The sequence below is a fragment of the Anomalospiza imberbis genome, chromosome 8, assembly GCF_031753505.1.
Source record: "Anomalospiza imberbis isolate Cuckoo-Finch-1a 21T00152 chromosome 8, ASM3175350v1, whole genome shotgun sequence".
Lineage (NCBI taxonomy): Eukaryota > Metazoa > Chordata > Aves > Passeriformes > Viduidae > Anomalospiza > Anomalospiza imberbis.
Window position 1 is genome coordinate 13,346,910 of NC_089688.1, and position 24,369 is coordinate 13,371,278.

A 24,369-nucleotide genomic window follows, 5' to 3' on the forward strand; every position below is an offset into this window, starting at 1 on the left:
ATTTTCCAGTCCACAGTTAAATATACACTATATCCAGTGCACCATATATTCTTGAAGGCTTAAGCTGCAATGCAAGCCCTCCTTGTGTGAAGAAAACAGATAACAGCTGGAAAATTGTGGAGTAGTTCCAACAGGGACTTCTGCTTCCTCATAGAGTCCTGCTCAATGAATTACAATTATAATATCTCCACGGCTGTCAAACAACAACTTACTTTAAAAACACCAGCTGTACTATGCTGCTCTTTCTTCTTTTCTTGTTGTAAGACTTATCAAACAACTAAAATATTGTATATTCTTCAGTGAAAGGCTGGCCTGGAAACTTTGAAGAAGATTAGAAGAAAACAAAACAAGTCAACTTGTCGTTGTTCTATATACACTAGCTAAAATTATCTAATTCTTCTATGTTTAATGTTCAGCAACTGAATAAAATGGTCTTCTAGAGAAAGTAAGAACTCATTTGATGTCTTTTGGGATTGTGTGGATTTACCTATGCAAGCATATCGTCATATCTATCAAAGACTTGATTATCATGACAGCTTTTCACATGCCAGCTATGTGCCAGTTTTCATCAACTTCTATAAAGAATGCTCCTTTTCCCCCTCCTTGTTTAATATCTCCAGGGTATGTAACCTAACAATAAAAGATCTAAACCCAAAGAAATAGCAGAAAGTTGAATAAAGCAATAACAATGACTTATTTTCTAAAAGTTCAATTCTATCTTATTAACAGAAAAAAAATTTGAACTCTTTTCCTGTATACTTTCCACTGGAGTCCTAAGAGTAAAAATAATGGAATGTGCAAATTACTGGCACATTGCAACTGAGATCCTGATTACAAGCCCCAGTCTTTCCAGGTACTTGAAATAAGACACACATTCTAGGAAGAAAATTAAAACCTCTATAGAAAGTTCTCCACCACCACTATTATATTCTTTTGAAGACAGAAACATTGATCAGTTCATAAGGAATAGTATCATCCTTGTGTTTAGTCAACTTCAGCTGCTTCTGAGAAACAATCTTTGGCTATTTGCCATACAAATTTGATCTGAAATCCAGTTTTGACCAATCCACATTTGTTTCTTCAAAGGTATTTCTTACATGTAGGTTTCTGAAAGTCAGCTTTAGATGGAATTTTCGACATTTCTCTATTTTGCTTTCAGATTCATTCTTGGATGCTTCCCTCTTGAATTCCCATCCCACCTTTTTCAATACCTTCCTTTGCACTATTACAGAAGGCAAACAAGAATGACAGTTTACTTTTCAGCATAGTCATATTGACAGCCATGGGACAGAGTGCTAGTGAAAACTGATAATGCTAAAACTTGCCGACAGATTTATAAAAAGTGTTAAAAAATTCTATTTTCCCCACAGAGTTTAAAAAAATTACTTTCTATAGGAAAGACAAATCACATTTTGGGAATTATTTATTAATCATTTGTGATTAAAGTCTGCTTCATTCCATGTCCCATCAAGTCAAGCAAGATAAAAAGACTCTCTCCACTCACTGTGCAAGGCTCAAACTAGCAGCCCCCTTCTACAGAAACTTTCCATGAACATGTCCAGAGCCTTTCTGAAATTATTTTGAGATATTAATAATACTTTTCAAGTAATTTCAATGAAAATGATTTAAATTTTTCACATTTTCCATCTCCTTGGGGACAGCATTGTGTGTAAGGAAGTTGTAGCTCAACTATTTCTCCTGTTTGTTCGTTTTGAACCTCTGATCTTTAACATTTCTTCTAAAGATCATTTTCGTAACCAAATAGTTTACATAAAGTAATCTATTCCAAACCTCTTCTTGCAACAAAGAAATCCCTCTAAGAGTATGAAAATAACCCACAGATAGTGTTTTCTCAGAACTAAAATTCTGGAGTGGGGCATGGGTAACAGCATGACTGAAGGCTCATGAGTACTGCTGACTGTGAGAGCATCCTGTCTCTGAGCAGAGCAGCACAGCAGTAACTGCACAGCTCCCTGGGAACCCTTGCAGACCACAGGGTGAGAGCTTTTCATTTCCCATTATAAATTTTATAAGGGTCTCAAGTCTCAGCTGAGCAGAGAAGTGCTTTGTGGTCATTTGGAAACAGATACTGATAGGTGCTTGCTGAGCACTGATCTGCATTCGAGATTCAGCACCTATAAGGATGAGAGATTTTTTACATAGCCTGAGGGTTCACAATCTGACAGTCTGTAGCTGAAGCAAATCCAGAAGATGCTAAGCCTTCAAGCACTGAGGCCATGGAAGGTGAGAACAGTGTTTCTCTACCCTTAAAGGATCTGACAAAAAGAGTGGAAATTTTGCACAGTTGTCATGAAACCACAGAGTCATTACAGTGTAACCTATTAAGGTTTAAAGAAATGTCTGGTTTTATTGTCCTTGTAATATCATTACACTATTTCCTATGATGCCGTTGCATTTTTTATTTGAAATGCCCAGAGTGTTAAAATGATGCTCACATTACAGTTGCAAGTTCTGTCTTTATCTCTTTCCATCCTATGTTAAAATATTGTTTAAATATCCACCTACTCTTCCTATACTTGTTCACACTAGATTCACGTTACATCTGTACTCTCAAATAGGCCAAAGAAGAGCTTCTTTATGTTAAACTTATGTTCAAAAATAACAGATAAATTCCATAGAGATCTAGTCAATTTGGACTACTTTTGAGCAATAAGACACCCTTTTCCAAAAAGGGGCAGGGGAAGAAGAAAAACAGAAAGGAGCGCAGAGGGGGTAGATGTAGATCTACATTTTTGAAAGCTTCATCCCATCCCACTCCAGCTTCTTTTGTTGCTTTCCATGCTTCCGTGAAAATTAAGAAATCAAATGCTCCATAACATTGTCACTGGATTCCCACAGAAGTCTTACTCTGACTTTCATTAAATGGAATTATGCAAAAGTGCTGCACAGGCTCACTTTTGAAGAAGCCTAATACTACCTTCTTGAATTAGGTTTGGTTAATCTATCATCAAAATTAAATTTGGAAACAATCTCAGATTAAAAATGAAAGAAAAGATAATATTTTTCTTGTGTTACAATAATATTTTTAGAGTTTTCAATAGAAATAATACTCATGCATAATGCATAATATTGCCATTTAGCCAACAAGTATAGAGCCATTTTAATCTCTGAAGGAGACAGTAAACAGTGTAGGCAGGGGTTCTACTTAACCCACACACTTCGCTAATACATTTTAGATAACAGGCCACTGCATTTAAATAAAGTCCAGATTCAATTTAATAGTATTTGTTACAAAGCTTTATCTAATTATAATAGTCAATCTTTATTACTAGCCTCACAAGTGCAGAGAACCCTATTATAATCCTTCTTTCTAATGATCTCTTCACTATCATAGTAATAACACTCAGCCATAAATTAATCATCTGTTTACAATTGTGAGTAAACATCAACTCAATTAACAATTGATAAATAAACAGTTGACTCTGGAGACTATTTCTGTTATAAATGTGGGTACTGAAGGATTCTGCATGGCTTTGCTATTTAACTCAAAAGAGTGTTTCTGTGTATTCAGAGATTTCCGTTCAGTACAGTTTAAATGAAATGTATAACATGAGCTACACAGGTTTTTCCACTATAATAGTGCCACCCATCTTTTGTGCTGCTAAGTGTGTGGGAGGATTTTGTCTGTCTTTTCCAGGGATTGCTTTGTTCCTCTCAGACTAAACACAAGATGAAGTTAACATATAGAACTGTTTGTTTCTGTTATTAGAACTGCTTAGTAAGCTTTTTCCTTTCTAAGCATTCAGCTCATTTTTTGAGTCCAATGCTAGATCACAATTCTCCCTCTAATTAACTTAATTCCTTTTTTTATCATTTCAGTTGCTGTGGGTTTTTTTCCCCTTTGTACATGTGAACACATTACTGGAATGACTGTTAAAAGTGAGGAAAACATTTCCCTTGCTCATCTACCCTGACCTGCAAAAAGCAGCTCAATTACTATATTGCTTACTTCATTTCAGTTTTCAGATTTTTTCCTTTAGAATGCAATGACAACTGAACCAGGGTGGTTGGGCCCTGGAACAGACTCCCCAGGGAAGTGCTCACAGCACCAAACCTGCCAGAATTGAAGAAGCATTTGGACAATGGTCTCAGGCACATGTTGTGATCCTTGGGGGTGTCCTGTGCAGGGCCAAGAATTGGACTTAATGACCCTTATGGGTCCCATCCACCTCTGGCTAGTCTATGATTTTACGAATCACACCAAAAGCTCATGGACATCAATCTCAATGACCTAAGATTCTGGCCTGGGTTGGAACTAGAAGACTTCTACCCAAATACTTCCAGGCTAGCCACTGGTCCACATCTTCCCTTCTCCCACAGCTTTCCTGATAATATCTACACCCAAATTTTCTCATTCTTTTCAGGCTGACATGTATAAATTTGAAACACTGACAGCTCTCTAGAAGACAACATAAATTCTTGATTCTGTCTCTGTTGGTCAAGGTATAGCACCCACAGACAGACTGCAACTGCTATAAAGCCACAACTTCTATTTACCTCCTATAAAAATTCTATCCCTCATCAAAGAGTGGGACTGTCCCCATTTATGCAGCCATACTGCATATTTCTCTGTCAGTTCTACAGCTTGCCTGAGGTTTCTGGAAACTGAAATAACATGCAATCCCACAGAAGACTCAGAAAACAACAAGTGAAGGAAAAATACCTGTTTGAAATCTGGTACAGAGCAGCTGGGTCCAAACCACCTGACTCAATGCTAAGGGCAGACACCTACTTGAAATAATTTTAATTGATCCAGGAATATATTCTCATTTTGACAACAAAGATAATTTTCTGCTGTTCTTAATTATGTGTCTTGTAAACAGACATATAGCCTACAAGAAAAGGGAAACCAACAAACCAACCCACAAAAAACTCTCTAAATGCCAATTACTTGCAAAAGTGAAATGACTACTCACTGGAAAAATATGGCAGTCCACGTGGAATCTGGCAGGATGAATACAGACTACAAGAGAAAAATTTCAAGGACTCATCAACAAACTTCATCTACTCATGACTGGATTATGTGATACATAATCTCTCTATCATACAAAATAAGATTAATTTTAGAGAGAATTTTTTTCAGATTGTTACCCTTGCCTAATGCATAAAATTATCCATTCTTAGTGACCATCTATTTTCAGCTGTAGAGCTTGTGCCTGAACATACTTCATATTTCTCTTGTCCTAGAAACAGTCTCTTGAAGTTAAGACTAGTTTTTTTAGAAACTCTCTAGCTTGACTAATGACAACTGAGTTACCAAAGACATTTGTATTGAATAAACCTATGCTTTGAACAAAGAATTTTCAATGTTGCTTTGAAGGAAATAGATAGTGATTATTTCTATTTTCAAATGCAGGTCTGTGAGGAGTCTACCATCTGCAATGCCTTTGACTTCATGACTGTTCTCATAAACTCTGGAACACTCTGTAAGCCAGTGCCTGGTCAGTCCTCCTTTCCCCAGCCAGTATCACTTGAGTCATTCCTAATATTTGTCATAGCTCCTGCCTTCAATTTCAGACTTCTTGGGAGCAATTTTAAAGCTGCTTTTTAGCAATATTTTCCATCTCTTGTACCAAAGAGACCAGCCTTTTTTAAAGTTATTATGTATTCCATACATTAGAAGCCCAGAGAGATTTCCATAAGAAAAAAAACTTGTCGATGACTGTTTATAAATTTTTCAATGTAGAAACTAAGACTTAAATTTACAGAATACTGTAAAACTCATGTAATACATGATAATTCTTGGCTATATTATTTCTATGGTTGTGACTACATAACCCACAATGCACAGGAAGAAAAATGACTTTTCGATCAAAGATTTAAAAAATGGTCATTTTGTCTGTGAACCGTTCTTCTATAGTTACATTGCTTCATGGACAGAGACATCACAAAATAAAAATGGTGTGCTTAATAAAAACTCACCAGCATTAACGAGTAGGAGTAGAAGTGATAAATGCAGTACAGGATTTTTTTATTTGTTTCTTTGGGTGGGCTTTTTTTCCTCCACTTTAATGAAGTCAGTACTCGATTTCGCTGCTAGATAACAAGTCCTCATGTCAGTACTACATAAAATGTCCATTAGTAACCCAGAATTATCTTATATTGCTGACATTCTAAGTTCTTGTAAAACCAATTAATAGTCCATATTAATACATGGTAGCCAACAAGCCATTCAGGGAAAATATTTTTTAAAACATACTCCTAAGTTGACACTCTGCAAACCACAGAAATGTCAAGAAAAATTTGGACAGAAAACCAAAGGCCTGTTGCTTCAGGATTTCATGCTCTAAGTCCTGAAAGCTAACAATTCCCAGTGAATGAGGGTTCAATTATGCTGAAGAATTCTTTCCATAGGATGCTCTAAGGTACAGTGAGCTAAAAGTGCTCAAACCCAAAATGGAAATTATCAGTAAGAAGATCTGATAGGGCCAGATCTTGCAAAAGTACATCTGATGTATTCCAGAAATGCAGTCAATTTGAAGTTACTTGAGCAAATGTCTGATCCAGACTTGTGACACAGCCAGAGCTTCAGCACATATCTACAATGAAGAAAGATTTTTCCCCAAATCTAGTGAATTAATACCACACTTAACATCATAGCCTCCTCCTCCTTTTTTGTTTTTTTTTTAATTCCACTACAGCTTTCTGAAGTTAAAGGTGTTCTAATGTGTGGGTTTAGCTGTACTGATTTCTGTAGGTTAACCAATGAAATAGAAGTCATTATGGTTGATGACCTTCCAGTGTCCCTGATATGGGAGATATATGGCATATGACTTGATCCACATAAACTGAAATGTTCAATGATGCAGGAATTCCATAACCTCTAAGGAATTCATATTATTTCTGCAACACTGAATGAATTGGAATTATACTAATCTTCCACTGTTTTATCCAACATCCTTAAAAACTCCTAAAGATGACCATGGCTATTTTATTCAAGCATTATTTTTTTCCCTACAATAATGTTGGAAGATAGTTATTACTAAATGCACAGTTATAAGGTCTATATATTAATATGAGAGCTTCAGAACTCAGAGCAGTAACATGACAATAATAAGCAAGCATTGAGCACAGGAACAGATGGCCATTGACCAAAGCATTGAATTTGTGCTCTTCCCATCAGTTATTAGGAATAAAGAATCCTCAGCAGAGCAGCTTTTGTCCCAGTAAAGCACTTGTGTCTTCAGCAGCAGAATTCCTCATTAGAAAATTTAAAAGCAAATTGATTCTGCCTTTTAAAAAAACACTAAGCCTAAGACATTTGAAAGTGAATTCAATATATTCTACTAAATACATTTCCAAAACCACAGAGAATTTGATCAGGACAACATAACAGAGTAATACATTTCCACAGAAGAATTTGGTTCAGCTGAAAAACAACTAACCCAAAAGGACTATCTCCATATAAAATAGCAAAGACATTACAAGAGAAATAATGTCTGAAAAGGATCAGATCTTGGATTCCTGGTGAAATGTAATGAGCATTCAAGACTAGGAGAAATCCAAAGTCAAAAGTTACAAGAAAACGGTATTACTTGACTAGAACTTTACCACTTAGAAGGCTTTAAAAATGCGTGTCTGTGTCTGCAACTGTGTAAAATTACCATATACACGTAATTCTAATGAGAGGCACAGTAAAATCTTTGCCTTTACTTTTTCTTCAGAAGTCCATGTCCTGTGGCAGACTCAAGCTGCCTGGTGGTTTCTAGTCCTCAGTACAGTTCTTGAGAGCCTAAGGCTTTTAGTTTCCAAAGCTTCCTTCTGCTACACAGTACTAAGCAGATCACATACATTTCCAGTTGGAGTTATATTGGAAATGGTCTCTTGAAAATAAACAAAGAACACATTTTCAAAATATTCTTATTTTATATGAAGAGGTTACACCAATTATCTAAGCACAAAAAGTTTCCTAAAATGCTTTTATTCTATCTGGTGTGCTGGCTTATGTAGTGTTATCATGCAAACTTCCTTACTTAAATATTGGAAACAGCCACAAAGGGCTACATATAAATATAACACAATCTATTTAGACTTATCTTTACCTTCAGTCTGACTTTTCCTACTGAATTAAGATTCAGCAAAATAGTATACTACCTTAAAATCCTCTGTAATTAGATAGGTAATTAGATAGCCTGCAAATATGGGAACTTGTAAGAGTAAAGATTAAACCTCAGTCAATAAAGTCTATATAACAACTACAAAAAACTACCTTCCAAAAAACCACACTGAAAATCTGTACCCAACATACCGCAAAACATCCACAAGAGATTTTATTTCTCCTCAGACTATTTCTAAGTATTTCAAGCAAGTAGCTATTTCATTAACCATTTGGAGGTAGAAAAAGGTAGTAGTTAAGCTTACAGAAATGTAGTGAACAATTCTTCTACTCAGGACTGGACTTAAAGATAGAACAATCCCAAAAGCTTTTTTCAAGTAACAGTATCACTCACGGATGAATTTCCACAATCCATACATATATAAATGTAAATAAATAAGGACTACACTGTATTCCTAAATGTTCATGAACCTATGCTATCTTAGCTATGGCACCACATATAGATGGAATCTCTTTAAGGCCTTGGCTTAAAAGTCAAGCTAGAAATCCTAGACCATCTATACAACATTTTTGTTTCCAAAAGAAGCAAGGCGCGTTCCTCAGTCTTATTTGGACAAAGGTTCTTACCACCCACTTATACAAATTATCAGATGGTCTCTTTACTTTCCCCAGGAACTTTTCCTGCCTGCAGTTTCTTCTACCTTTTGCTTTTTTCATCATTTCTCCTCTGTCTACAGATAATATCAGCTCAATAAGCAAATTTTAGACAAAGCAAGTTTTGTGGTCATTCTGTCCTCCCCCGGAACTAGGCTCTACAGCCTTGAGCCAGCTGCTGAGAAAGCTCAGTCTGTTGCTCTCAAAACATCATCCTCAAGGCTGACAGTTTCACAGTTCCTGTGAAATGTAGTTGTCAAGGGAATCTGTCACTACAGCAGGAGGAAAGCAATTTCTTAAGATAGTTTGAGCTAGTTCCATGAAGAGCTTCAAAAATTATAAGGGAAAAAAGCAAATTTAATCAATAACACAGCAACAATGAGGGTGGAGACCAGCAGTGGAGTGCAGTCTCAAAGTGTCACCAGTCCATACAGCTTATAATTACAAGAGAATTGTTTCTCTCGGGACATACTGGTTCCTACTTTAAGGCCAAATTAGGAAATGTGCAGGTCTACTGGCAGAAAGCCAAGCTTACTTCAGTGTATTTGAGTCACTCAGAAAGGCTCCAAGGGAATTTAGGCTAGTTCTTATTATGTAAGAACCTGCATCAGTCCCTATTTTCATAGGGTTGGAAACAACCTCCAGGACTGAGTCCAACCTTTGCTCAAACACCACCATGCCAACTAAACCATAGCACTAAGTGTCACATCCATTTCTTGAACATTTCTTGTGGGAGGAGGTCTCAGAAGAGATCTACCGGGATTACCATGGGAAACTACTGTGGTGTAGGGGCATGGTAATAAGATTCCCGCCGTTCCCTATGTCCATCATTTGGTGTACCCTCCCCAGTTAATGTCAGTTAAGCAATGATACCATCCCAGGTTCTGGAAAGTTCTTTGTTCTAAGTTCTGTTATTGGTTCCCTCCTTGTAACCACTCCTTCCCTTATCTCCCATTGGTTTGTACTATCCCTATCCCTCCCACACGATCTTACCCCATTGGAGGTATGTACCCCGACCCTACCTCCTCTCTCTCGGATATAACCCCTATCCCCTCCTTCGGGGGGGTCTCTGAGGGCTCCGGTCACCCAGACCTTGGAGTCCAGGCACTCAGGGTAGCTCCCCTCTCAAGAAGTTGTCTCCCTTTGCTCCTTTTACCTTTTCCTGCCTTTTCCTGCCTTGAATAAACCTCTGAGAACTGCAGCGCTCCGTGTGCCGACCCGTCTATTTGGTGGATTCGAGCTTTAGTCATCTGGGGCTCCTGCAGACCTGCGACCGGCGGGCTTCCCCGCGGGACCTAGGTCCAGGACGCCACAATTTCTGGAGATAGTGACTCCTCCACCTCCCTGGGTAGCTCGTTCCAATGCTTAACCAAACTCAGTGAAAAAAAATTCTCAATATCCAACCAGAACCTCCCCTGGCACAGCTTGAGGCTATGTCCTCAAATCCTGTCACTGGCTACCTGGGAGAAGAGGCCAACCTTCGTCTTGCTGCACCTTCCTTTCAGGTAGTTGTAGAAAGCAATGAGGTTTTACCTGAGCCTCCTTTTCTTCAAGTTAAACAACTCCAGTTCCTTCAGCCTCTCCTCAGACAGCTTACACTCTAGGCCCTCCACCTGGCTCCATTGCCCTTCTCTGGACACACTTCAGCAGTATAATGTCTTTCTTCATGCCAGGGGTCCAAAACTGGACGCAGTACTTGAGGTGCAGCCTCACCAATGCCCAGTACAGGACAATCACCTCCCTGTCCCTGCTGGCCACAGTATTTTTGATATGGGCCAGAATGCCATTGGCCTTCTTGGCCACCTGGGCATGCACTGGCTCATGCTCAGCTGTTCTTGGCCAGCACTCCCAGGTCCTTTTCCACTGAGCCACTCTGCCCCCAGCCTGTAGCGCTGTCAGGTGGCTGTTGTGACCCAAAGGCAGAACCCAGCATTTGGCACTGTTGAACCTCAAACAAGTGATGTCAGTCCATTGATCCAGCCTATCCAGATATCTCTGTAGAGCATTCCTACTCCCCAGCAGGTCAGCACTCCCATCCAAATTAATTATTGAGAGTGCACTTGATCCTTTTGTCCATATCTTTGACAAAGATATTAAACAGGATTGACCCCAGTACAGAGCCCTGGGGAACCACTCTAGTTACTGGCCACCAGTTGGGTGGTCATCCTTCACCATCACACTCTGGGTCTGGGCATCCAGACAGTTTTTCCAGACAGCCAGAGGCTGCCAGCTTCTCCAGGAAAAAGCTGAGAGCTCTTCTATCAGCTCCCTCAGTACCCTTGGGTGGATCCCATTCAGCCCCACAGTCTTGTGTCTAGGCAGCTCAGCCAGTCACTGTACTTCCCTGAGTTCTACAGGAGGCTATTCTGCTGCCCATCCCTCTCTGCCAGCTCAGGGGCTGGTTGCTCTCAGGATAACCAGTGTTTGGGGTGAAGTCTGAGGCAAAGAAAGCACTAAATACCCCAGCCTTTTCCTTGGTTACAATGTTCCCCTCTGCAACCAATAATCTGAGTTCTGTTAAGGAAAGAGAAAACAAAAGTACTACTTGCATCTTGTCTATAACAGAAAGACTGCTGTTACTTCACATATACTAGTACCATGAAAAATTATGCAATTCCTCTCACATACATGTAGAATTAACATTCAGTTAATTCCACACCAGAAAGGAAACAAGCTATACTGACTTGCCATATAAACTCCTTCCATATGAGGAAATACACTATATGATATGGGTCTTTTTCAAACTGATCAACTGTATCCTCCTGAGTTAGAGTTTAGCTCACTCCCAAATCAGCCCCTGTGCCTTGCCCTTTCCTAGGATGTAGCTCTACTAGAATGAGAACGCTGGACAGCTACATATGCCAGCTGAGAATCTAGCCAGATGTATTCATTCATTCATTCTAGCCATTTATTCATTTTCTACAGTGATTAGAGAGGGAAAAAAAAAAAAAGTCACCCTATCCCAATCTAACACTATACAGTGACAAACATAATGTAAATAAAATCTAACACTCAATTCCCCACAGCACATCCCTTTTCTTACAGTGGCATTTCTGGTAACAGGAATTACAGCCACATGGAGACTTTTTGTTCCTGACTAAAAGTGTGATATCTCTGAGAGCAGATGATGCTTTTATTACAAAAACTTTTGTAGTTTGAAAAGAGCAGTAGTAAAAGTTAGTTCAAGGTTTTTATGACTTCTTTTGTTCAGAGGAAACTAAAGGAGGAAAACCAGTGGTGATGTATGAAAAGATTGCTTGTTTACAATCGGTACAGAGATCCTTGCCTTTTTCATGAAAGGAAAGGAAACCAGCAGGAGAATTACAATACGGAGCACCTCCCAGGATCTCTTTCACTATTCTCCCCATTTGTGTATTAAGCAACAAGGCAGCTGTTGAACAAGTACTATCAACAAAGCAATCTTCTAGCCCTTTGATTTAGGCTATTCATATCTTCTGCCCTGAAATAAAATGACTTTCACAATTAAAACACCGAAATCAATGCTGTATCTATTGTCATGTCTGCAGGAGAAAAGCTTTAATTACAACTCTAGTTAGATAACACAATCATTACACCTCCTTAATCTCAAATATAAAACCAGTACCCTTTCAGTGCTATGCCACCCTTTCTTTGATTTTTTTTATGTGAATGGCTTTTTATCTGAGCACTTTAATTTGCATGCCTTTGCTTCGAGGCAGCTCCCCGTGATATGTTAATTGCAGAGTGCTTTAAGTACTAAAAGATTAACATAAAACCCTTTGCAAACAAGCTAATAGTTTATGATAATTTTTGCATGGCCTTTGTCTGTCTATCACTGGATTGCCTCTAGCTGTAATTTTATAAAGAAGCTGTAAAATATCATTTAAACAAGTTAATTTACACATAATTATTACCAGAATCACATTATTCAATTTAGATACTTCAGCCTATTAACAATCCATGAGCTAAAATGTAATTAAACTATTTTCCTTTTATGAACCTATTCATTACAATGTGTGGGAGATGAATCTCTCAGTTTCACTGAAAATTTTAGCACTTTGTTGTTGGAATTGACAAGTCTGGCACTCATTCTGTGCTTTTAATTACATTAAAAGTATTTCAAGGCAGGTAAGATAAGAAATATATTTATAAAAGAATGCACAAATGCCAAGATGGTGTCATCCCCCAACATATATTTAACTCTACACAGTTTGCACTTCTTATCAGATCAAATAAAACCAGGATATATAATTTCAAATAAAAGTTCTCAAGTTTTCTCATTTTTGAAGAAATATTTGAAAAAAGATAAGTTTATCTATAACAAGATTGGTTTGGCATTTCAATTGCAGCTTTAGTCTACTACCTTTCATTACAGGGACCTGCATTGTGCAGTTGTGGATATTCCCTTTTGATAAAGATCATCTCAGCCCAAAAGATTGATTATGTTTCAACAAAGACTAAACTTTGCTATGCATTGGTCCGTCATGAGCTGTTAAGAGTTTTCTTGCTGGGCCCAGAGCCTAACTGCCACTCACTAACTGGCACTGTCAAAACACCATCAGAAGATCCTCCACTTAGCATTTCACAAGGCTTGGGCATCAGGCCCTTTTATCCCAATTATTCTGATTTATCAAAGTAAAAATCTGATCTGGACAACAAAAGCTTCAGTCTTTGCTCAGTGATACAAACTGGAGACTCTCCTACACAAACCAGGCTTTCGGATAGCTGCTGAAATAAACTCAATGGAAACATAACACATGGGTAATTTGCCCTGATAATCAAAATTATTTTATCGGAAACATACAAATCAAAAGACAGTAGGAATTTCCTTTTATCTTTGAGGATACATCCAACATATCCGAGTGTCACTTATGAGGAAGACAAAAAGAATGGACCCATATTAACTACAAATACTGATTTCAATTCCGTTACACCTGTGTTAGAAAGGGAAACCTATAAAAAAATTAGGCTGTAAATTAGATGGTAACTGAGACAAAGACAGGTTAGAGAGATGCTGCAGATGAGAAAAAGAAAAGCAAAAATCAAAGAATTCCTCTAATGGGCATGAAGCGCAAGTATTGCTCTTTTTTTGGTGACATCATCCAAACTCCATTCATTATCAATTCACTCTACCTAATGTCTGCTGCCTACCTCTTCAGTTGAATTTAAAAACCATCACTTAATCCCATTATGGATACGTCTCTTCTGCACAGATGAAAATACCGGCCTTGAAACTTTTGTTAATTTTCTAATGATTGATATTTCTCATCTGAAAAACTTAAGATAAGCTTTTGGTCAAAGCACACAATAATCCTAATAAGAAAAATGCCAATAGAAATAACTCAGAATAACATGCTCTACAGAGAAATTCTGTTGCAAAACAAGGGATTCATAAGAAACTCTGACAGATATTTCAGTCTAAATGGCCAGGGATCTGTGAATCATTGAGGCTGATAAGCTTAATTATTTCTAACAGTCTTTGAGCATTTATTTCAATCAAATGTCAGTCTGAATGTTACCATTTAGATCAGTTCCTAGAGAAGTTAATGACTATAAACTCAGCAGGTAGTTGTGACAGACAAATTACAATAAAACCTAAGATCTTTTATTCTCTCTAAACTCTTGGTCTGTACCATAGAGCTACTTCCCAGTCTTTTGTAGTGGTGGACTATGAAGAACAAATGAATAAATTCCAGCATATACTTTTTTTCCTTTTTTAATTTTTTTTTTTTTTTGTTTCAATCACTTAGGGTACAATAGGGAAATGGCAGATTTTAAATAAATTCAAGTTTGACTGTCATTCTAGAGCGCAGCTGAGCCCTACCAGAACTCTTCTAGATACCAATACATTTACAGAATTATAATGCATTGCAGTCCCCTGTGTTCTTGATATTACATACTTCACAGTCATTAACAGCTATATTAATTAGAATTGTAATATTATTATTGTCGTTGTTTTGTTGTTGTTACCTGGGGGTTTTAAGCATCAAGAGAATATAAATTATTTTTACTTTATTTTTCAACCATCAGCATTTGATATTATCTTCATTGTCAGAGTCTTGTAAGCACTTTAAAATAAAACTGACACCACTAATTTTATATATGTTTTCAGAAGGTAATTATTCATTAGCAGAGTAAGATTAAAACAGCTTCACTGAGAAGAAAAGTTGTTAAGGTAGATCAGGGATAGCTACAACTTGTCTTCAATGCTTGCACTTATACAGATCCTTTACTGAATGCCTAAAGAACCCATAAGGTTGAGATATAACTGACAACACTTGCAGTGTTACTTAAAAGCATAACCAAAAACCTCTAAGAAAGCAGTTTAGCATCCCTGTTTACATTAGTAGCTTCAGACTGATTTAGATAATGGTCTAAGAATAAAATCACTGCATTTCCTCTCCACAACAGTAGGCTTCATCCTCAAAACAAGTTACAAACAGTTGCTTAAATGTGTGGGGTTTTTTAGTTTCATGCTGTTTTAAATTAAACTGTTCCTTATCTAGCAATAAGTTTATGAAGGAACCACAATGTATGAAGAGAAGCATTTTTTCATTTTAGAATCTCCCTGTTCATTCCAAACTCCCATTATTTGGACTGTCACCCTGACACTGCCCGAGGTGCATTCCAGCTCTCTGCAAGAGAATCTGCTTTCCCACTAATGGGGCTGTTCTTGCAATAGCAAATGTAATTTTCCACTCCATTACAAACAGTGTGCAAAAGGACCCTATTTCTCACTGCACACAGATCAGTTCCCAGAGAAATCCTATTCACCAAATATTACAATAGCAGAATCCCCTTCGAATATAGGTGCTTTTTCAGGGCTGGACAAACAGGTCTGATCCAAGCACAGGCACACCTGAACATTTACTGCTCCAATATTTGTCAGTGTTAGGGAAAAATACACAGAGGTTCAGGAAGGATCAAAGTTAGGAAGAAACTGAGACAGCAAATATTGCAATGATACTTTCTCATAATACAATTTTCATACTGCATTTCTTTAACAACCAGCTATAATGCAGATTTATATACTGACTTACTCTTAGCTGTAATTCATCTGGATTTACAAATTCATTAATACACCAAATAGTGGGCTAACTGCATTTTGAATATCTTGCAAAGTTCAAAATCAGATGCTTTTGCAGCAAAGAAAAAATCAAGAAACAGTATTCTATAATAATATAGTTCTATTCAGCTATATTTTTTGTTACCCTTTATTTATCTGTATCATTAGATCATAAAGACAATTTTACAAAAAGAAATTAATATAATCACAGAAGAACTTATACAAGTGCTTTGTCTCAGACTCTAGTATAAATTGCTCTCATACAATCCTCTTCAGGAAACAGTAACTCTGCACCCTTTGATTTAAAGAAATAAAGACTAAGACAGTGCAAAAGCAATTTTAAAAGGACTGCATTTGGGAATTCTATGACTAGAGTTCTAAACTGGGCATTAAGTTTATTTAAAAAACCCATTATGGCTTTTAATTAAAACTGACAACCTCAAAATTCAAGTTACCCAGAGTTATCTGCTGTGTTACAAAAATAACAACAAAAAATAACTTAAATGAATTGTAAGAATATATCATGAAAGGACTTGAAGAGATACCTCATACAGAGTCTACAATATGTATTGTCTCACCATTCACCAGGGAGAACAATTAACAAATCACCTAATTTCCCTCACAGGAGATACTCAAGAACTGTCTGCATGCAATCCTGTACCGTGTGCTCTGCGGTGACCCTGCTGGAACAGGGAGGTGGGGCCATGTGCTCCACTGCGGTCCCTTCCAACCTGACCCATTCTGTGATTCTGCAGTCACCCCTATACTCTTCTCAGACTGAGACTACCAAAGGCTAAGAAAAGAATTTCTATACTCAAATAAAAAATTAGAGATTTTGTTTGTATTAATCAGAATTCAGTAGAAGAGGCATAAAAGTAATGCAGCAGAACTTGGGACCAAATTAACAATAATCTTTGCATTTTTCAGTTTTGAAATAAATTTATACAAAGTACTTGAATTAAAATCCAAGAAAATGAGATCTAGAGTCTGGGGGCACAAATGAGCAAAGAACATTTCTTTATTTCTTGCCATCACCACTGAATTACTCGTAGACAAAAAAGCATTCTATGTTACATGCCTTTGATTTCTTCCATCCCAAACATGCAATCTTGGATAGCATGTTTTAATAAATTACCAAAATACTTTCATTCAAATTTTGAAGGTATGTAGAATCCCCTTTGTGACAATATGGAGACATCTCTGTAGATATCCATCACTCCTGACAGCTTTTTAACTAGGCATTCAAAAGTTCAGAAGTATTAAAGAATATAAAAAGATCACATCTGGGGAATCTTCAAAGACTAAGCATCAAATCACTGATCTCAAGGATAAAGGCAGATGACAGGTGACTGGAGTAAAAGAAAGATTGGTAATAAAGTGACTACAATGGACACTTTCATAATCTATCATGGCAAGAATAGGAAAAGCACCTTTCTGTACTCCATGTAGTGTATGCCATAGAGCTACTCAGCAACTTTAGCTGGGAAGTAGAACAATAGCCAAAACCCTTCAGGCAGGCACTGTGGTGATTGAGTTATGGGTGTCTCTGGGCAGACACAGACATACTCAGTGATGTAGCATGGAATGACAAAGCACCAAAATCCTTGACAAACTGCAAATGCAACTGACTCCTTAACTTTGAATGACTACTCAGGTTAGCCAAATCTGAATGCTTTAAACACCTTTCCATTTTGTTCTATCTCTACATTTTAAAATGTAACAATTAACTGGATCTCTGGAATTGTCCCGGTTAGTTCCAGACAAGAAATAAAGTAAAATTTCCCCTGTCAATTCTGCTTGGTTCTAAATTTTAATAAGAGCAAATTTCATTCTGGAGACAATAGAAATAATTGCAATAATTTTACATCTTGAAATAATTTACAAAATTTCCAAGAATATTCTAATTGGAATATATATTCACACTCATAAGAATAATTCAGTTTAAAAGAGTAGCTTGAAAGGGATAAAATTGACTTAAGAAATAAACTCCAATTTGATTAGAAAATATGCTTAACCAAATATCCAAACTATAACTTCACCACTGAAAAGCCTCCATCTCCTTGATTTAAACATCTAACAACTCAGAAAAAAATTACTTTTCCTACTTAAGATAAAAATATTCCAAATTTATTAGGAGGATTCCAATAAGTTCTGCAGTTAAATGAAAAAGAAGAATTACCTTTAAAAGAGGCTAAGGGCCAGTAAACATTGATCCACCACATGGGTTTAGCACACTCTTTAGATCTGAGTTGATATATGAAAGCTTCAGTACCTCACTGCAAGACAGTTTTGTTGCATGATGAAATGGAATGGAATAAGGAAAACTCAGTTTACTTTAGTGCTACAGATGGTTACTTAAGATTGGGTCAAAAAAACCCTCTAAACAACAGCAACAAACAGAAAGGAGTGGAAATTTAATGAAATGATCATTATTCAGAGGTCTTCTCAGCCTGAGAATAGCCTTGTATTCATAACTCCTGGAACACTTGAATTGACCTCCAGAATTATGTCTGCTGGAGTTGGCTAAATAAAACAATTACAGGGTGGAAAAGAGGAATTATAAACTGTGAAGTATATATTTACAAATTACTGCTACTTTGCATATTGCTACTAGTCTTAATTCTAACAGAATTGCTATGCAACCCATTACTTAGGAGAGTCTATCATTTTTCCCCCTCTTGTGCTAGCAATGCTTTAAACCTTAGTGTAATTAATGTAATTAAGTTATTAATAAAGATTGAAGGGGTTGAGCATCACATGAAATACTTAATTTTGTGTATCTTTAGCTGAGTGACTGTTTAGATTTGTATTTCAACTGTCAGCCAAATTATGTGCAATTAAGCCAAGGCAGAGATCTCTTTTAACCAGCGATAACATCAGACAGATTCATAGTTCTGGGCAGTGGGTGGTAAAACTGCCCACTCTGTTTTATCTGTTGTATTTTCCTACTATGCCTTATTCATGTACTGCATGTAAGTGTCCTCACGCTTTGCATTTCTTTATTAGTATGTAATGCAGAATAGAAGGTCATGCTGCAGAAATAAAATGTTCTTAATTTACCTAATAGTGACATTAATGAACTCTTGTCCTCATGCAATTTATTCTGTTGCTGTGGTGTTCAGAACACCAGTGTGAAACTGCTCACTATCTTATTGTTCTACTTCACTCAACATCTCTACAAAGCTACTTCTAGAAAAAAAATCAGACAGGTAATGCATTGAAGCCTATAGAATTTGGAAGATATTGCCATTATTTGCTGTACAGTGAGTCCTAGAGCTGAAAACTGATGAAAAATCTGCCTGAGAATCTGGGATCAAGTTCTGGCCAGGGCACAAGAGCTAGGATAGTCTGCTGGTGTCATGAAGACATTTTGTACCCTTCCCAGTCATTCTAATCATCTCCTGTGAAGACTTGTCATTGTGTTAAAGGCTTGAAGGCTATGACTGAAAAGTGCACGCATGCTTAAACATTGTCACCAGCACTGGCCCACATCCCCAGCTCATCTGGAAGATGTGCTGTATTTTTTTACATCAATAGTTGTAACTGGAAAAATATGGATCAAGCCAATAATACTTAACAAGTGTTAAAATCATTGAAGGTGCATCTTGTGCAATCAAGCCTTGAAGATGCCTGACATTTGGCCATGCCCCAGCTTCCAGACAGTCAGGGTCACAGAGCTCTCTACATTTATCAGCTGCATCAGGATGTCATGGGGCACACAGGGCATGCAGACATCTCAGAGTACAAAAGCAAAGGGTTCATATTGTGAATGAAACTGAAGATTTATATTTGTGATCTTTCTATTGAGCCCTGATTTATGACCATATTCTTCTAATTCATTGACTCAAGGGAACAAGACTTCATCTAGTCTTTAGAGAAAGAAACTCCTAAATATCAGATCAGCGTTTTGGGCACCTTGCAAATAGTACCAAAGATAAAACCTGTATTATTCCTATTCTTTAACACAAAGAATTTTGGATTTTAATGGTATAACAAGAACGGTATTTTCCAATTCACAAATAACATTCTATGTAGTTGCAAAATGCTGTTGAGAGCAGCCATCAATATCCCAGCTGCTCTCTGATGAATTTTACTGAAAGTAAAACTGAGACTAGAGAGTAAGCTAACTTAGCCACTTATAATGGACTTGTAATAAGCCATGATTTTAAATGCAGCAATACTGTCAATTACTGCAGGGTTCCCCAAACTGCTAAAAATTTTTCACAGGTTTTGTCTTTTATATAGATGAGGAACATTTTTTACCTAAATTTACCATGACAGACACAAGGTATAAACACATGAAAAAAGTCGTAGCCAGGCACCATTTGTATTTCGACCCCAAGGGAGATATTTTCTGTTTATCTTTTACTTCAAGTTATTAAAGACTGGGATATTTCAATTCAAAGTGACTTTAGTATGAATATCACATGGATTTCATATTTAAGATGTTCATGAAGTACCTCTTCAATAAAGCTGTGTGTCAAATTTTGAGAATATCCTTTTTATTCAGTGAGAAACACAGTGAACCTTTACCTTGTTTACTCTCTTGTAGTCATAAAAGGTTTATGAAACACAGTGTAGAAAGCTGACTTCACTTCTAAGGCCATCAATAAGAGCACTTTAAGCTAAAAAAACTCCAACTTTCTGCCCACCCCCACTATTCCCATTAAAGGCTCATGAGGCATTCTGGACAATAAAATCAGTTGGAGATGTCCTTGATCTTTCTGTGGCTTTTATAGAAGCCAGATGGCTTGGCTCTGTAACATCTCATAATTTAGTGAAATGAAGAATTAAAGGAAGAGTTCAGAATTAGCAAAATTAAACTGCATGAGTTACCAAATATCAAAACCACTGGGTTTTTTTTCTTCTAGAATGTTACATATACTGCAGACTCTCAAATAAGCTCAGAGAAAAAATAATAATGGGCTGAAATTGTATATTTCAATAGTTCTGAACAATGGGTTTGACAGCCAGGAAAAAAATTTCCAAAACTATTTTATTCTGGTTTATACATACTTTGTCCAATATGCCTTCCAAGCACAACATCTACACTTTGTATTATTTTGCTCCAGTCATCCCTTGTGCTGAAGACTGAAGTGCTGCTGAATCACTGCAGAATCACAAATATCAGGACAATAAGAACGTTTGTAGGACTTACTATGTGAATACAGAAATGAAATAATCTGTATAGGACTTCACAATTATCGAAATAAAGCAAATAATAAATAAAAATGAACTTTTGCAGACATATAAATCTTTTCACCAAGGAAACTGTAAAGGTTTCTTATGCACTCTCCACACCCTAGGAGAGATATATTTAAGCTGAAAAACCTTTCAGTCAGAAACTCAAATAGAACCCTTATTTCATCATGCGTCCATGGAGATCACAAGGTTTTTATGTTCTATATTTTGTTTCATATTTGTTCAGCACCATATTAACAAACATATGCCTTTCTCATGCTATCAAAAATTATTTAATAATTATTCCCAAGACAGAGAGCTTGTTATGACTCCTATATTTACTCTATAGTTCTGTTACATGTCATATATTGGTGTCATATTTGAATTTCATTCCTGCCCTCCAGCAATATCCCATGTGATTTTCTCTAAGATCTTGTGATCGTTATTGAAGACTTTGTTTTCAGAGAAAACACTAGCCCTCAGTTTTAAAGAATTGTTTGTGGAAAAAGAATTTGAGTTATACCCTGCTAAAACTGTCATCAAAGTGAAGTATTACTGTTTAGAGTTGTGTTTTTAAATTTTAACTAGATAATACACATAAAGACAAAGTGACATTCTATAAGAGGCTGCAAAATAAATTACATTTTAAAAACACTCAGCAATTACAAATGCCAGGATTAATGCTCCTTATACAAGTGCAATTGAAACCTTTTTACAACTACTCTTCACATGACAGCTATATTAGCACATCTATTAGCAAAGCACAGTAGTAGAAAAGTTTCACACCTTTGGTCTCAGGGCAATACCTGAAATATAAGAAGTCACTCTCGTTGGTTCTGCAGTAATGTACTTTATGTACATCCCCTATCCCCAAATGCATCATGCAAGATGCATCTAGCACGACAAGAAGAATGAATGAGCTGGACATAGGATGAAATGCACACACAAAGGAAAAATTGGTGGAATCTATTTCTAATGTTACACAAACATCAAATACTTAATTTCATCACCTAAAAAAAACACTACTATATACAATTTCCTGAACTAAAAAATGTCAAGTTACATCCTATAACACTGATATGTTGCGAAGGTCAAAAATAACCCTGACAATCATCATCCTCATGTGCACAGCAGAAGTACTCTGGTATCCCCAAATAACATGCATCACAATTCAATCAGGTTATAAAAATAAAAAGCCTCTAAGAATAAATTGAAGGATAAACTCTTTGTCAAGCTTTGCCACACAGGAATCTAAAAATGAACTTAAGACAGTGCTATGCTGTGACTGAAACATCAGTTTTTACCAATGTCAAGTGATGTCTCCAACATACACAATTAAAACTAGCATCAAAGCAATTCAGTGGAAAATACAATTAGATAAATTTACCTTTTTTCCCCTATGATCCCAGTACATAAGAAGTCCAGGGGTTAACAATTCCTACAAAGCATTATTCAGCAGATTTCTCTATACCTCAACCTGAGAAATACTTTTTCTATGTTATATGCAGCAAGCTAAATCTTTCCAAGACTTAAAAAGTGTACTTATCTCTAAAAAGGACAGAAAAGGATATAATTTTGGTTATGTGCAAACCCAAATTCCCTCACTGAAAAGTATCTATATGTCAATGTGACCAGTGAGAGAATAGGATGCCCAATGCTCTGCGTGACAGGGAACCTGCAAAACCGGAACTATAAAGGTGACTTGCTACAGTCTCTGAAACAACTTGTTCCCACAATGCTGGGACCAAGACTAGTCAATTTTATTCCATCCACTGCTGTTAGTTTCCTATTGTGCAAAAATCAAGAGTTCAAGAGTAAGTGCTGCCTGCAAAAGCTTGCAGGAGGGTGGGACACAAGCTGCACTATGTATAAAACATGGGATGAACCAAGAAGTCACATTTAAAAGCTTTTCTTCAACATTCTCAGTGCATTTCACTGTGTCCACCCAGCATCCTACAATAAGGATGCTCTGACCCAAATCCAAAATCCAGTCACATACATCTCTTCAGCTGATAATACTTACACTTCTAAGAGGTAATAATTTAGAAAGGAGGAGAGATTTAATCTTCAGTTATCAAGAATTTATATCCATGTTTGCAACTAATTTTGGGAAAATACGACAAGATATGCTTGGCATAATTATCTGATGAAGTTAATTATTTCCTTTAAGTATTAAAAGTTATATTTGTCATCTGTTAGTACTGTAAAATGATTTCACATGCTTCTGAAGAACTTAAAGCAGGTTTTTTTACCTGTTAATGAATAATCAAATGATAAACTGCTTATTGTTCAAATTTCCCCTCTAAGTAACATCAGAACTAACAGTTGTCTTATTTAGCCTATATCCTCAGTATAGCTTTCAGGTAAAGAATTAAAATTCATTAGGTGGCTTAGCTATAGTTTTTTTGTGATTTCTGACCCACAAACTAGCTAGTTTACTTTTTCTTCATAAAAACTCACCTTCTAAGAAATGTGTACTTATCATTTCATTGTTTCCTCATATGACCAAGCATATTTCTAAGCAGGAAAATGAGTAAAAGTAAAGAAACCCACACTACTTTGTCTAAAGCACTCAAGCTTGAATTCTCTTTCTAATAATTTTCATCAAAAAAGAATATTTAAAGGATAGGAAAGGTGAAAATTACACTGAAGAGGAAATAATTGCAATTACTGAGAAAAATAAAGACATTATTCCTCAGGTTCAGGCCTTCATTTCCTACAAATACAAAATCAGTTAAAAAAACCCTGCATATTTACAAGGTGTATATTTCCGCTATAGACCAGTACCTGTGGGAGCTATGAAAAACAAACCAATAAAAAAGAGATTGAATTATTTACTGTGGAAATATGATTTTCATAAAATATACTTGCTTCTGTTTTGTAAGTTTTTTTCCACCTCTGAAATTTTATATGGAATTTAGCATATTCGCATTCACAGCATAAGATTAACATTATAAAATTTAACAACGCTGAAGCAGGCACTACAGTTTTGCAGGTTAATAATTCATCAAGTACACAGAATAATATCCAGGAAAATTTTGAGGTGGTTTTTCTTTCTTTAAAAAAACAAACATATGGTTTTATTTTCAAGCTTTTCTTCTGCCTTAGTTTAAAAAATTTCTAAGCTTAGCCGCCAGTATGTTCACAGAAAAGTTTCCTCTCAAGTACTAGGGATCGTAGGGATGTAGGGAGAGGAAGCTTTACTTAAACAGGGTATTCAAGAAAAAAAAAAAAAAAAAAAAAAAAAAAAAAAAAAAAAAAAACCACAACACAAACCCCAAATATCATCAAAAAGAACAAGAAAAGGGCTTAACATAAAATTCACAACGTGAAGCAAGAGCCTCTGCAACAGCCTTGCTGTGGACTTCCCCTTCCCATAAGGTCCAGATTCATGAAAGGTACTTGCTTTTGG

General features: G+C 36.5%; 1 protein-coding gene across 11 annotated transcripts in view; it reads right to left on the minus strand.

The window, feature by feature from the left end:
• The window catches only part of LRMDA (leucine rich melanocyte differentiation associated), a 656,646-nt gene that overhangs the window by 142,789 nt on the left and 489,488 nt on the right, over window positions 1–24,369 (minus strand). Inside the window, exons 6-7 of one of the 11 annotated variants that reach the window (XR_011001306.1) lie at window positions 18,837–18,962; window positions 16,429–16,584 (exon numbers count right to left, since the gene is read on the minus strand). The exons of 9 other annotated variants lie outside the window; for them this stretch is intronic. The gene's annotated coding sequence lies outside the window, so the exon portion shown is untranslated. Of the gene's footprint in view, window positions 1–16,428; window positions 16,585–18,836; window positions 18,963–24,369 lie in introns of those variants that run through there. One more of the 11 variants, XR_011001305.1, reaches the window with a different exon arrangement.